The sequence below is a fragment of the Nicotiana tabacum genome, chromosome 15 (genome assembly GCF_000715075.1).
Source record: "Nicotiana tabacum cultivar K326 chromosome 15, ASM71507v2, whole genome shotgun sequence".
Lineage (NCBI taxonomy): Eukaryota > Viridiplantae > Streptophyta > Magnoliopsida > Solanales > Solanaceae > Nicotiana > Nicotiana tabacum.
This window is the reverse complement of record NC_134094.1, coordinates 128687939-128701677: the sequence shown is the minus strand read 5'-3', so window position 1 is coordinate 128701677 and position 13739 is coordinate 128687939.

The following is a 13739-nucleotide window of genomic DNA, read 5'->3' as shown; positions in this document are numbered from 1 at the left end:
GGTTTAAATAGTGTTGAGACTAGATCATAGAAATAGCTAATTAAAATATTAAAAGGCAAGTGCTCAAATCAGTGGGATTGAAACCCCAAATTTTAGGTGAAGATACACAAAATCAGTAGGAAATAAGGTAAAGAATCACATAGGCATATAATGAACGGACAAGAGATTATTATAAAAAAGGAATACTGAATCGAACCAGATTTGGTTCAAGTAAAAGGGTCTGAAACCCTAAGTTAGGTAAACTACAAAATTGGCAGAAAATAAAGGCAAGAATCACATATTAACATAAAAATAAACATAGGTAAGAAATTATTCAAAAGGAAACCTAGAATCGAACCGTATTTGGTTCAAGTAAACGGGTATGAAACCCTAAAATAGGTAAGTGAAGGAAATCGACAAAAATAAGCAGATTCACAAGTAATAAAATGAATATAGACTGAAAAATGCTAGAAATCATAGTTTGAACCAGTTTAGGTTCTAATCAAAGAAAAATCTGGAACCCTAACTTTTAGGGTTTAGTGCGAATCAACGAGATATGAGAGAATCGTTACAAAATAACGTGCTTGGACTCAAGGTTGCCCAGATTCAAGAGACAAACATAGATTTGGACAGAATCAAAGCGGGGTACTTGCCATGTTTAGGAAAGTAACTAAGTCACTCCGTAACATAGCACCAAATAAGAGAAAAATACCGAAATGGCAAGGGAATAGGGAAAGAATCCCATAAGAAACGGGATTAGGGGGGATTTGGGTGAGGCAGTGGAATTAGGGTTCATCAGTGGAGGGGAAATAAGGGCGGCGAGTTTAGGGAAATGAGGGTTAGGTTATAGAGGAGGGAGATATAAGGAAAGGGGATGGTTAATTGTGGGTCGTTGATCATCTTTGATCAACGGCCGAGATTTAAACAGACTAGGGTCGGGTTTTAATGAATGAGTAAGGGTAATTGGGTTAGGAGAATTGGGCTTGGGCTGGTCTGGGTAGTTTTGGGTAGTCTTAGGTCCAAAATTAATTTAAAAAATGGGGCCAGATTTTAAATACCCAAATTTAACCAATAAAATAATTTGTAAAAATAATAGATAAATAATAAAAATATCATTTGTGCATAAAAATGATTGAAATCAAATTTTCAACATTATAAAAATATAAAAAGGTTATGTTTGCATAAATAAAGTAATTATAAGTACATATAGGCTATTATTGCAAAAATGTTCAATTGTAGCCTTTAAAATGCAAATGTAATTATAAGAAATGTACTAAAAATATTTAAAACCTAATATGGGTGTAAATAATGAGTTTATATGATAAAAGTATCCTGTGCAGATTTTGGTATTGGTCCCAGCTGATCGAGAGGCGTAGCAGTTCGGACTGGTTCATCGGAGACTCAAGGTAGATCTGTTGGCGTTCGCAGACCTTGAAGTCCCCGTCTATCTTTTTTGTTTTTTTTCTTTACTGTTTCTTTCGTTCAAACAGTTGAATTTCTTTCAGACTTTTACTTGTAGTAAATCCTAGAAGTTCGTGAATTGTGACTCCAGATCCAGGTGGTAGTAATTAATGAAGTTTGTATATTATTCCGCGCTCGCTGTATTCCATTTTAGTTTATTTGTTGTTATTTACTGAATTTAATAAGGATTGGCTTAATGATTCTCGAACGTTTGCTTGTCTAGCAAGTGAAATGTTAGGCGCCATCACGATCCCGACGGTGAGAATTTCGGGTCGTGACATCTAGAAATAGAAGTATTGCAAGAGAGAAAAGAAGTACAAAACTTTTACTGATAAAATGAATGAAAAGTACATTCAATTATTTGCTTTTGTTTATATTTGTCGAATATCATGTGTTTAGGCATCTTCTTAGAAATATATTTCTTTTGTTTTTTGGGTCAATATGTTTTGTTTTACCTTTCAAAACAAATAAGTCATGTAAATGAAATACCTGATTTTTAAACATCAGAAAGTATCTAAACAAAGTACACCAGAATAAATCGAGAAAGATAATGAGGTAAATATGATCACACCTCTTCCAATATCAAGAATGAAAAAATCTTGACTTTGTAGTCTACCAAATGGTTTCATATTTGAATAGATTTCTTCTTTATCTCGTCACAATGTATCATCAATAAGAAGGCACTGTTGGTTTAAAGATAATCTTATCCAAAAAAAGAAAACCAAAGTGAAAAGGCAGGCAATAATAATAAAGACTTTTTGAAATGGTTGGAAAACTACGAAACCGTTAAGTGAGTATTTATTAATTACTAACTAATATGATGGGTTGCATCCCTTCAATTAAATTTAGTTTTATATTCTAATTTACTTATTTGTTTATTTTTTTGAATAAGTAGTGTCACGATCCAAATTCTTCCTCCGTGAATTTGTCGTGACGGCACCTAATCTCTGCGACTAGGTAAGCCTAACACTTTGCAGAAATAAAATGAAAAACATAAAAATTAACAACTAACAGTAGCAAGTATTTTAAATAAGCAATTGAGATGTCGCTCGGCATACATAATAATCAACTCTCGAAATATACATAACATTCACAAGACCCGGAACACCGTAAGTCACAAGCTTCTACGAAATTCTAACTGTTCTACACATCAGTGTCTACAGAAATAAGAGAAGAATTAACATAGGGGGATAGAGGGGGACTCCGAGGATCTGCGGGCACGGGTAGATATACCTTGAAGTCTCCGAAACAGCAACAATTGCAACTAAGAACGAGGCTGGTAGGAAGAACATGGATCTGCACATGAAAAACATGTGCATGGAAGGACATGAGTACACCACAACGGTGCCCAGTAAGTGCCAAGCCTAACCTCGGTCGAGTAGTGACGAGGTCAGGTCAGGGCCTTACTGGTATATATATAATAAAAATAAGGCAGAGTGAAATATCGCAATAAAATAAAGGCAGAAATTTAACAAGAATGAAAACATAGAAAGGTAACAGCTCAGTACACAGAAATAACAACAGGGATCTCCCGAAGTACCGTTTCGTAGTCCCAAACGTAAATGTGTAGGGGGATCTACCGGAATACCGTTCCGTAGTCCCAAACTAAATATGCAAGACAGGGGATCTCCCGGAATCCCGTTACATAGTCTCAAAGTAAATGTGCAAGAAGATCTCCCGGAATATACCATTACGTAGTCCCAAAATTAAATATGCAGGGGAATCTCCTGGAATACCGTTATGTAGTTCCAAAAGTAAATACACATACCAAACAATAGAATTCAATAGCTACAATACGATATCCTACAATTTAAACTAAGTACAAGACAAGGAAGGAAATTTACTAGACATGCTGCACGGAGTTCAGATAAACAATTAAGGCAAGAAATCATGTTGTTCTAATCTAACAGGATACTACACATGCTGATATAACTTAAATAAGGAGGAAAACAGGTTTATTACTTAACAGAAATCGGAGTTTTACAACAATTAGCCTGTGTACGTACTCGTCACCTCACGTACACGGCGATCACATATCAAAACAGTACCAAATCTTAAGGGGAGTTCCCCCACAGAAGGTTAGACAAGCCACTTATCTCGAACAACCTCAATCAATCCATAACAATGCTCTTTCCACGAATATCCAACTCCGAATGGCCCAAATCTAGCCAAAATCAATTACATAACATAAATATAACTACAAGAAACTAATCTAACTAATGAAATCAAAGCTAAAGCAAGAAATTGGAAACATCGCCCTAAAAAGCCTCCCCGGACCCACGTCTCGGAATCAGGTGAAGGTTACAAAATATGAACACTCATTCACTCACGAGTTCACTCATACCAAAATTACTCAAATCCTATACCAAAATCTCGATCAAAATCTCAAAATTTGGCCTAAGAACTTTTTTCAACTTTTTCCCAAATCTTTAACCCCAAATCCGAAATTAAATGGAAAATATAACTATAGATTAATAGAATACAACCAAAAACGAGTTAGAAATAATAACCCCAACGTTTCCTCTGAAAATCCCTCGAAAAATCGTCAAATTCCGAGCTCTCAAGTCCAAAAATCAAGAATGAAATCAAACCCTCGCACTTAGCCCTTTTTCTGCCAGAGATTTCGCTTCTGCGTGCCTTCAACTGCACCTGTGGTACCGCACCTGCGAAAATACCATCTCTGGTGCGAAAATCACTTAAGGGGAACTGGGTCTGCATCTGCGAACAAGGGCCGCATCTGCGAGCCCGCACCTGCGCTCCTCTTCCGTTTCTATGGATCTATCGCCGTACCTGTGGCCCCAGCTGGACAGGGCCAAAACTGCTTCTGCAGCTCCATGGCCGCTTCTGCGGTGCCGCACCTGTGGCCCAAAGTGCGCAGGTGTTATTACACCAGGTGCAACAACTTCAGCAATTGCATAAGTCCCAAACTAAATCCGTTAAGCATTCGAAACACACCTGAGGCCCCCGGGACCTCAACCAAACATACCAACCAGTCCTAAAACACCATACGGACTTAGTCGAGCCCTCAAACCACATCAAACAATGCTAAAATCAATTATCATCCTCCGATTCAAACTTAAAGAACTTGAAACTTCCAATTTAGACAACCGATGCCAAAACCAACCAAACCACATCCGATTGACCCCAAATTTTGTACACAAGTAGTATTCAACCCTACAGACCTACTCCAACTTACGAAAGTAGAACCCGACCCCGATATCGAAAATTCCACTACCGGTCAAAAATCTCCAAAACTTTGGCTTTCGCCAATTCAAACCTAAATGAGCTACAGACCTCCAAAACACAATCCGGACACGTCCCCAAGTCCAAAATCACCTAACAGAGCTAACGGAACTGACAAAACTCCATTCCGAAGTCGTCTTCATACAGTTCTAACTGCAGTCTAAATCTTAAGGATTAAGCTCCCGTTTAGGGACTAAGTGTCCGAAAACACTCTAAAAACCAAAACGAAACCTCCCAGCAAGTCACAATAGCAGAAATAGATACGGGGGAAAACAGTTAATAGGGGATCGGGGCTATAACTCTCAAGACGACCGGCCGGGTCGCCACATCCTCCCCCTCTTAAAATAATCGTTCGTCCTCGAACGACTATAGAGACATACCTGAAGCTGTGAAAAGATGAGGATAACGGCTGCACATATCCTGCTCGGTCTCCCAAGTCGCCTTCTCGACCGGCTGACCCCTCCACTGAACCTTTACTGAAGCAATGTTCTTTGACCTTAGCTTTCTGACCTGCCTATCCAAAATAGCTACTGGCTCCTCAACATAAGATAGATCCTTGTCCAAATGGACTGAGCTGAAATCCAATACATGAGCCTGATCCCTAGCACGTCGTTCGGTGGTTTGAGGCCCTAAGCAAATTCACCTCATATATTATGACTTGTACTCATGGTGAGAATGTAATTTCGGGAAGTTCGAAGGTCATTTGGAAAGAAAATTCTCATTTCGAAAGCTTTAAGTTGGAAGAATTTAATAAGGTTGGATTTTTGAGTAAACGACTTTGGAATTGGGATTTGAAGGTTCCAGCAGGTTCGTATGTTAATAAGTGTACGAGTCATATTATAAGTGATGTGGGGTCTAAGGAGAGCCCAAAGTCTAAGTCAAGTTGGAAAGTACATGATAGACTAAAGTTTCAAATGAGTACACACAAAACCTAACTTATATATATATATATATATATATATATATATATATATATATATATATATATATATATATATATATATATATATATATATATATATATATATATATATATATATATATATATATATATATGATGAAAAACCTATCAAATGAAAGATCTTCGAGTCTAGTTTCAAACGCTTTAAACCGTTTGTCATTTGGATATTTATATATCCAGTTATTGACGTTTTAGTAAAGGGTGTCCAGCAGGAAAAAACTTCTAATATGAGGTACAACCTTCACAGCGCAAGGTATAACTCGTGAAGCACATGTGCCTATATAAGGCAGTCACGGGCAGCAGCCATTTTTGGGGATTTGCTTGAGCTAGGGATTGGTTCTTTCATGGTGGATTCGACCTTGGGGACTACATAAGAATACAAGGTGAATTGTTTTGGATATGTTAAGTTAATAACATCCTATTAACACTAGTATTAACATCCTTCAATCTTTGAAATCCCTAGAAATCTTTCAAGTTGTTTAAGAACACCAAATTTCCCAAACATTGAAATTTTAAGCAACAACTTCAAGAAGGTAATACTAATGCTTCAAGCTCATTTCTTATGAGTCGGTGAGAGTAATTCTAATATTTGTTTCAAGTTGTTATGGTTGGATAATTGATTTCATAAACCCTAGTTCATGGCATGAATAGTATTCTTGAGAAAATGAGGGAAAGATAAATAGTGTTCTTAGAAATGAAATTAAAGGATGCAATGAACCTATGGAATCATTTTCTAGCTTAGTTGGAAGTGTTCAACTAAGTAATCACCAAATTGAATGTTTTGGAAATGTTGGTTAAGGAAGAACCTGGATCTGCACATCAAAAACATGTGCAGGGAAGGATATGAGTACACCACAACGGTACCCAGTAAGTGCGAAGCCTAACCTCGGTCGAGTAGTGACGAGGTCAGATCAGGGCCCTACTGGTATATATATAATAAAAATAAGGCAGAGTGAAATATCTCAATAAAATAAAGGCAGAAATATAACAAGAATGAAAACATAGAAAGGTAACAGCTCAGTACACAGAAATAACAACAGGGATCTCCCGAAATACCGCCTCGTAGTCCCAGACGTAAATGTGCAGGAGGATCTCCCGGAATACCGTTCCGTAGTCCCAAACTAAATATGCAAGACAGGGGGATCTCCCGGAATCCCGTTCCGTAGTCCCAAAGTAAATGTGCAGGGGGATCTCCCGGAATACCGTTCCGTAGTGCCAAAAGTAAATATGTAGAGGAATCTCCTGGAATACCGTTATGTAGTTCCAAAAGTAAATACACAGCCCAAACAATAGAATTCAATGACTACAATACGAGATCCTACAATTTAAACTAAGTACAAGACAAGGAAAAAAATAGGAAATTTACTAGACATGCTGCACGGAGTTCAGATAAACAATTAAGGCAAGAAGTCATGCTGTTCTAATCTAACATGATACTACACATGCTGATATAACTCAAATAAGAAGGAAAACAGCTTATTACTTAACAGAAATCGGGGTTTTACAACAATTAGCCTGTGTACGTACCCGTCACCTCACGTACACGGCGATCACATATCAAAACAGTACCAAATCCTAAGGGGAGTTCCCCCACACAAGGTTAGGCAAGCCACTTATCTCGAACCAAGCTCAATCAATCAGTAACAATGCTCTTTCCACGAATATCCAACTCCGAATGGTCCAAATCTAGCCAAAATCAATTACATAACATAAATATAACTACGAGGAACTAATCTAGCTAATGAATTCAAAGCTAAAGCAAGAAATTGAAAACATCGCCCTAAAAAGCCTCCCCGGACCCACGTCTCGAAAACGGGTAAAAGTCACAAAATATGAACACACATTCACTCACGAGTTCACTCATACCAAAATTACTCAAATCCGATACCAAAATCTCGATCAAAATCCCAAAATTTGGCCTAAGAACTTTTCTCAACTTTTTCCTAAATTTTTAACCCCAAATCCGAAATTAAATGGAAAATATAACTATAGATTAATGGAATACAACCAAAAACGAGTTAGGAATAATTACCCCAACGTTTTCTCTGAAAATCCAACTATAGATGTGGTTTGAGGCCCTGAGCAGATTCACCTCAGGTATTATGACTTGTACTCATGGTCAGAATATAATTTCGGGAAGTTCGGAGTTGATATGTAAAGAAAATTCTCATTTCGAAAGCTTTAAGTTGGAAGAATTGACTAAGGATGGATTTTTGAGTATACGACTTTGGAATCAGGATTTAAAGGTTTCAGCAGGTTCGTATGTTAATAAGTGTACGAGTCATATTATAAGTGATGTGGGGTCTAAGGAGAGCCCTAAGTCTAAGTCAAGTTGGAAAGTACATGATAGACTAAAGTTCCAAATGAGTACACACAAAACCTAACTTTGGACGAGCATGACGAGTATGACTATATATATATATATATATAAGGATTTATATGGTGGACAACCTATCAAATGAAAGATCTTCGAGTCTAGTTTCAAACGCTTTCAACCGTTCGTCATTTGGATATTTCTACAAGGACTTATGGACGTTTTAGTAAAAGGTGTCCAGCAGGGGGAAACTTCTAATACGAGGTACAACCTGCACAACGCAAGGTATAACTCGCTGAAGCACCTGTGCCTATATAAGGCAGTCACGGGCAGCAGTCATTTTTGGGGATTTTCTTGAGCTAGGGATTGGTTCTTTCATGGTAGATTCGACCTTGGGGACTACATAAGAATACAAGGTGAATTGTTTTGGATATGTTAAGTTAATAACATCATATTAACACTAGTATTAACATCCTTCAATCTTTGAAATCCCTAGAAATCTTTCAAGTTGTTTAAGAACACCAAATTTCCCAAACATTGGAATTTTAAGGAAAAGTTTCAAGAAGGTAACACTAATGCTTCAAGCTCATTTCTTATGAGTCGGTGAGAGTAATTCTAATATTTGTTTCAAGTTGTTATGGTTGGATAATTGATTTCATAAACCCTAGTTCATGACATGAATAGTGTTTTTGAGAAAATGAGGGAAAGATAAATAGTGTTCTTAGAAATGAAATTAAAGGATGCAATGAACCTATGGAATCATTTTCTAGCTTAGTTGGAAGTGTTCAACTAAGTAATCACCAAATTGAATGTTTTGGAAATGTAGGTTAAGGAAGACTATGAATAGTAATTTGGTGGTGTTGGAGAATTAATGTAGTATCATTGATGACTTCAAATGGGTATTAAATGATAAGAGTAGAGTTGAATGTGCTAGTAAGTGAACCTATTAGACGATTTGAGCTGGAGGCTTGTAGCCAACTTGTGAGCCATAAATGGATATTGATAAATATTTTTGAGTCACATTTTGATTGTAATTGGGATTGTAATTGTAGATATCAATTTGTTGATGGCGTATGAGCATTTTCCTCAATGTTACGATGTCGAAGGAGGATTAAAAGCTTGTGAATATTAATAAAGTGAAAGCGTATTTTGGAGCGTTGGGCATCGGTCGAGTTGTTTGAAAGGCTTGGGAGCCGGCTATGGAACTTCGGAGCGAGGTAAGTCTCTTGTCTAACCTTGTAAGAGGGAATTTACCTCTAGGTGATTTAAATTAATAATTATTGCTAATTGTGGGAGCTACGTATGCACAAGGTGATGAGAGTCTGTGCGTAACTACTAACATTGCTAAGTCCGAGTAGTTTAGGACTCAAATCATGAATTACTTGTCATAATTGCATCTTTCAGTTATTTAAAATATTGTAATTTTTGTTGTAAATTGTTAGAGGAAATAATAAGAGACTGAAATTTCACATACTTGAATTTTTGCTCAAATTATTTAACTGTTGCTATAAACTGTACATCTTGGTGTGTAAATCTTAATAAAAATAAATATATTCTCATTCCGGAGGTACATAAGAAAATGTCCTCCTTTCTTGTAGAGTAGGTTGAATACCTCGGCAGTATAGATGCATCTATGGATCGCGCGTGCACGTCCCTCGGCAGTGTACACGACACTCTGGATCGGGCCGAACAACCTCGGCAGACATCGTGCCTGATAATAATAATTACACGATACTTTGCTATTTATTGCAGCTTGTGAAATTAATTAATAAATTAGAAATGGTCGCATTTAAAGGAATTTAATTATTTCTGCTGGTTAAAAAAAATTATTTTTAATCCTATAAATCATGTTTATTTAATATTTCTATTTTTAATATTATTGACCCTTAGTGAGTGTCAAAGTCGACCTCTCATTACTACTTTTTCGAGATTAGGTTTGATACTTACTGGGAACACATTTTTTACGTACTCATGCTACACATTTTTGTGCAGGTACATATATCTCTAGCGGCCTTGTGGGTGCAGAAGTGTGGCTAATGCGGAGACTTAGGTGAGCTGCATTCTATATTACGATCCGCAGCTAGTAGAGTCTCCTTCAAAGTTATTTATATTTTTCCTATCTAATTTATATTTCGGACAGTTGCTGTATTTTATTTTATATTCTTAGTAAATGCTCATGTACTTGTGACACCAGATTTTGGGAGGATTATGGATTGTTCTGTATTGAATTTGTTAAAAGTATTATTATTTACTCTGTAAATCCCCATTATTTACTATGTATATTAAAGGAAAATATGATTTCAAAAGTAATAAAAATGAGAACCCAATTTATTATTTATTGTTGGCTTTCCTGACAGTGGTGTCCGACGCCATCATGACCTTAATGGATTTTAGGTCGTGACAACATGGTATCAGAGCACTAGGTTCACTTAGGTCTCACGAGTCACTTAGGTCTCATCGTGCGATTTAATTCCTTTGAGGCTTATGCCTTTGTTTCTTTCCTATTCAATCTTGTGCGACGTGAAATGCTTGTTATAAATCGGGAATTGAGAAATTGTAATGGTACTACAGATGTGGTGCAGGATGTTTCTCCCTACGTAATTGATTAGGTTATTATCGTCACCTTGCAAAATGATGTTCTGTCATTTCAGCTCAGTAGCTATATTTCGGATGGTTTTGAGGCTATGCATAGGTTGCTACGGTGTTCATGAGTTATTATCTCGCAGAATTGATGTAATGGCAGGGTGCTCGTTTATGTGCCAACGCAGTGAATGCCTTGAAAGAAGGTTTTTCTCAGTACATGATGTAGAGGTTCGGCGTTTAATCCCAGTAAAGGAAAGGTAATCGTACTATGAATGTTCAGGTTTGGGGTTGATGGAGTAATGAGGCTTGATATTTTCAAGCGTGGTAGAGTTCTCAATTGTGATGTGGTGTCATCGCCTTGTTAAATGCGTTAAGGTTCGCCGGTGTTATGGTTTTCTTCAACTCACCTTCACGGCGGGGTGTTAGGAATTTGTGTCAGGGAAGCAGTTGTCAGAAATCACAGTGTGTAGTAGTTCAGGATCGAATCGGTGTTCCTAATGTTGATGGCTCGATAAGGATGATCTTCATAGAGGTTTAAAGCTAGTAGCGATCTATTGGTTCAAGTACTAAAGAGACGGATTTTGAGTTAAGGCAACAACTGGGCAGCGGATGCTGAGGAAGGACATGTGGGAGGTGTCTTGTGGTGGTTAACTTCCTAGAAGGCCAAGTATGAGAAACAGAAGTCGAGTAGTTGCTTAAAGGAGAGGGTTTAACCAAAGTAGAAGAGTGGCAAGGTAGCATATGGGTTACGGGGTAGGATAACTACACGTCTTGAGGAAAGGTTGGAGTGATTTGGGATTCATGGTGGGCAGTGACTAGGTCTACAGACTTAATTTGGAATGTTAGTTGTTATACTGGGGGAAGATTGGATGCGGCAAAAATGAGTTTGCCTGATATGAAGAGGAATGCAACATGACTTCGGGTTGGGATGTTGTCATGCCCCAAAATCGTAAAGCGCGACCGGCGCTCAACCGAGTGAACCCGACCGAGCAAGCCTGTTAGATTCCTTCTACCCAAACTCATCCATGAATAAGGAGAATATATGTTTTCCCTAATTAAACAATAAAGTGGTCGTGTCTGCAATTACCAATTTCTTACCATAAGTTTCACCATTTTTAAAATCTCAAATGGACAAGTAATACAACCACTACATAGCATAGTTTGTCTTTCCCAGTACCAATACACAACCCACACTATGTCTACGGAGCCTCTGTAGATAAAGAAGAGTACAATGATAATGCCGGAAACAAGGCCCCGGCTATACCTCAACCATAATACATAAAGAACAAAAGATACATGACCCCAGGATGAAGTGGGGCTCACCAAGTCAGCTGGGAAGAAGGTGTACTGCTATCACTGATCAATGTCTCCTGCTGTGGAAACACCTGCATCCATTTAAAGATGTAGCGCCCTCGGCAAAAGGGATGTTAGTACCGTCGAATAGTACTAGTATGAAAACTAAACACCAATTTAAGAATTTAGGAATACAAGATAATTATGATGAACCAGTGCGACAATAGAATAATATATATAACTGTCTCAACCATAGCAAGCTTATTAAAAGCTAACAACAACATTTATAGGATTTAAGATGAGGTCCTCTATAACCATCTTCACACAAAGTGGGTCTTGTATAACCATCGTCACACAAAGTGGCACCGCCACCTCACCTGATGTAGGCAGGTGGAGGTGTACGTACAATACCACAACTCTAATCAAGAGGCCCTGCCACCTCACCCCAATGTATGCGGGTGGAAATGCATCAACGATACCAATACCAACATAAAGAGGCTATGTCGTCTCACCCCAATGTATGCGGGTGGTGGTGCCACAACAATACCAAAACCATACACAAATCGGTCGTACCGCCTCACCCCAATGTATGCGGGTGGTGGTGCAGTTCCACAATATCATAATCCCTACACAAAGCGGTCATGCCGCCTCACCCCAATATATATGCGGGTGGAGGTGTATCACAATCACAATCTCTATACCATAATCCCCACACAAAGCGGTCATGCCACCTCACCCCAATGTATGTGGGTGAAGGTATATCACAATCGCAATCTCTACACAACTTGGCATAATAATTTTCACATAAATCACGACTAGAAATTATAACATGTGGATACGTAATCCATAGTTTGGGACACATCCTCAATTTATAATGCAATATGATAAGAGCATTTGAAATACGAATTGAACATATATCTTCATCACAAAACTTATCGGAATACTCGATTTATAATCAACATCTCGGTACTTACAAGGATAATGAGGATTTCCAATTCTTAAAGAAGAGTTTAGCCAACATACCTCAATTGAGCTTCCTTCAACTCTAAAACGGTCCGGAATTCTTAGCAACTTCAATCTATTTTAGAAATATAATAAATTGAACCACAATTAGGAAGATGATTATGGTTCTAGCTCATTTGAGCATTTTATCAAACACTAGGTGTGCATTAAGGTTTCAAGTCCCTTTTTATGTAGGATTCCATCATCCAACAACCCAATATTTACCATTTTTAGCTCAACAATCTTCCTACATCCTTTGATAACACATGCATGTAAAATAACCAATCCTCTTGCCCAGAAATTATCTTGCTTATTATTCATTTCTACATAAATTTCGAAATTGAGGGTTAGGATGTAGAATCTTACCTCTAGGATGAAGACCTAGTGAGTTTCCCTTCTTTAATCTTCCAAAACTTGGGCAATAATTGAAGGACAAATATTGGAGAACACCTTCTCACTCTAGGGCACCCTCTCTCACTGTAAAATGTTAGATAATAGCTTAAAAATGACCCAAAGAGTATATTTAATGAAATAGGGTCGGGTTTTAGAAACCAAAAAATGGAGCTCCGGAACAAGGTATGCGATCGCATAACCAATATTCGGACTGCATATCAGTCACATAGTTGGTTACAAAATAGCCAAAAGAATTGCCTGTGTATGCGGTCACTATGCGGTCTGCATAACCGTTATATGGTCGCATAATGCACCGCATAACAGTTATGTGGTCGCATAGTCGACCGCATAATTACTTCCAATTGGTCCAATTAACTGCCTCACTCTACGGCCATTATGCGGTCCGCAGAGTGATTCTGCGGTCGCATAATGGACCGCAGAAATGCACTTTTCTGCCAAATATTTTTCTTTACTTTCCGGTGCATTGCTCAAACACGTAAGCCTAGTCCG